The sequence below is a fragment of the Cricetulus griseus genome, chromosome 2 (genome assembly GCF_003668045.3).
Source record: "Cricetulus griseus strain 17A/GY chromosome 2, alternate assembly CriGri-PICRH-1.0, whole genome shotgun sequence".
Taxonomy (NCBI): domain Eukaryota; kingdom Metazoa; phylum Chordata; class Mammalia; order Rodentia; family Cricetidae; genus Cricetulus; species Cricetulus griseus.
Window position 1 is genome coordinate 185,108,404 of NC_048595.1, and position 2,955 is coordinate 185,111,358.

Below are 2,955 nucleotides of genomic sequence, written 5' to 3' on the forward strand. Positions count from 1 at the left end.
ACTACTACAAACAAATACGTGGTAAGGAAATGGGAGAGAAGAAATGTGCTGTCGAGAGAGGAGATTTGACAGTGACGAGGAATAAGCTGAGGTGAGTGGCCTGCACTGCCACCTGAGGCCATGTGAAATCCCAGCCCATGTAGTCACCAAGGGCGATATCTGGATCTGTGGCCTTACTGCAGCTAGGGTCGGTGTTGATGTCTGTGTTGCCACCAAGGGCCATGTGGATGTCCATGGTCTGGGCTGCTGCCTGAGGCCATGTTGATGTCTGAGGGCCTGCTGACTGGCCCTGTCCTTCATCAGTCAGCACACCTGGGAGAGCTAGCCCAGCCCCTCACTGGCCACCACACTTCAGCACTGGAACCAAAACAGCAGGATCTCCATGACTGTGGACAATCGCAGGATATCTGAGAGAAGTTTTGGTGACGGTCCTGTATTGATGGTATAGCAGAAGCCAGAGGCCTCAAACCAGTCAGTCCAATGACTCATTGCAATGAACATTTGCAAGTAAAGCTGTTTGGGCAAACGTGTACACTGTGTGGCAGACTGCACCTTCCAATGACTCTACAACAAATGAATATGTGATAGAGAGGGAGAGGCAGGAAAGACAGAAGAGCAGAATGGTGAATGCAAAGTGGAACTGGAGATGTGATGGCTGTGGCATGTGTGACAGAGGCTTTGGTTGACAGAAGAACAGATCATTGCCCAGAGGGGTCTGCAAGATGGTTTTGTTTAGTTTTGTTTTTTTTTGGGGGGGAAGGGGGGTTACAAGCGTGGAAGGTGGACATGGAAACACTGGGAAATGAGTGGGATCGGGGTGTCTGATGTGAAATTCCCAAAGAATCAATAAAAATGATATTGAAATGAATAAATGAAAAGAGGACAACTATTGGCTCACAAAAAACATTACCCACTGCAAAGATTCATATTTGAAGAATACTTTAGCATTTTTTTCAGAAACGCATTCTATCAACAAACAATTTTTATATTTGTTAATTTTAAACAGTTGTTATTCTCAAAAGAAGCCTAGACCATGGGAACACCCTCCCCTTTAAAAAAATCACATGGTGTTTGGAGTGGAGGCTGATGAAGCTGCTGAGAGAATAGCATTAGGTATATATGAGAAAAGGTTAATGAACATTTTTGTTAGATGAGAAGATAACCTTGTACAATCCCTGCTAGGCCCCCAGAAAAGTGCCTGGCAGCGGTTATATAATGTGAGCTATGATCATCATTATCAACTTCCTCGACATCAGAGGGAAGCAGCTCAGAACTGCTTTGTTTTTCCATTAACCTGCACCTAAGAGAATCTTTCCTAAGAACAGTGGTAGCAGCTTTAGGGAAGATGGTGCAATAGTTTAACATCTTTGCTCTATGTTCTAACCTATTTTGGGTTTTTGCCATTTTGTAAATTAATTCAATGAATCATTTGACTGCTTACTTTAAGAAGAAAGCCCTTTATGGGCCAGGGCTATGGCTCAGTGGTAGAGCACTTGTCTAGACTGTGCACTGCCCTGAGTTCAAACCCCTGTACCACTCAATTGAACAAATGGAAAGATTCCGGCACAGCAGTGACATTTCTAGAGCCTAATGTTATCACTCCAAGATGCAGATCTCTTACAGTCTTTCAGAATTTGATGTCAGGGATTAGAGATGATTGTGGAAAATCAAATTAAATCCCCATCAGCGAGTTTATTTGTTATTCCTGGCCTGGTTTCTGCAGGCCTATGTAACCCTAATGGGACAGAAAAGAATCTGTTACTATACACAAGGCTGCTGGATGGGCAGAGTGACCCCTGGACCCTCACTACTCTGGAACTTCCCCATACTGTGAGGTGTGCCATGTTGCCAATGATGTAATCAACGGCTGCTTAACTTGATTAACTTTACATTTGTACAATAATTTAAAGTAACTGATGATGCTACTTTATGAAAAACAGTTGACTATTTCATGAGACTAATAACCAGTCATTAGTAATTAGTTTTGCAGTGGTATACCAGAGAGTTAGGAGTCCAAGTATGTTGTCACTGAACACCTTTCAATTTTAATGCAAAAGAAGTTTGACAGTGAGATTAAAATACAGAAACCATTGTTATTTTGAAGCCATGGGTGAATATCTACTCTAGCTAGCCACCTAGGAGGAAAATATTATTTTCTCATCGACAGTTAAATAATTTTGCTTATAGTGAACATCTACAATGAGGTCTTGCCACCAGAGTTCAGTATTTGTTGAATGAGTGAATGACACGCTGAACCAATCAACCCATGAGAAAGCCAATGAACTGGTAAATGAATGACAATCTGAGGTCCAGACTAATACATTATGATCCCTGTGTAGACAGAGGAGAAATCATAATCTTTTTCTGCTAGGTGCAGTTTTGCAACAAAAATATATTTAATGGAAATTTAATAAAAAGTTACTAGTGAATAAATATATAAATTATGCAAGATTAAGCTTTATAACTTTAACTATACAATCATATTGTGAAGCATGCCTCCCCAGAAAACGTTAATATTTTTAAAGACAAGGACAAAACAAAGTGAAGACTGAAAAAAGTAGCTAATACATATTCCCCTAGGAAAATACTTAGCTTTCCTTCAGTTCACTGAGATTTTCTTACAGAAATGTGACAGTCTGTATTCCCAACCCTTTCCATTCTGCTCTATGACCTTGGCAGCCTTCATCCTTTGGCTCAGACACTTAGCTAAAGGGATGAGCATATGGTAGGATGGTAAGTCTTTTTAAAATATATGTATTTATTACTGTTTTGAGTGTAGATGCATGTACGCCATGGTATATGGTGTGGAGGTCAGAGGGTAGCTTGGAGTCAGTTGTCACCCCATGGGTTCTGGCAAGTGCCTTTCCCCACTGCACCATCATGTTGGCCTGAAAAGCCTTATGGTGACAGGAACTTCATCTGTCTCCCTTAACAGAGAAGACCTGAATCAGTTCT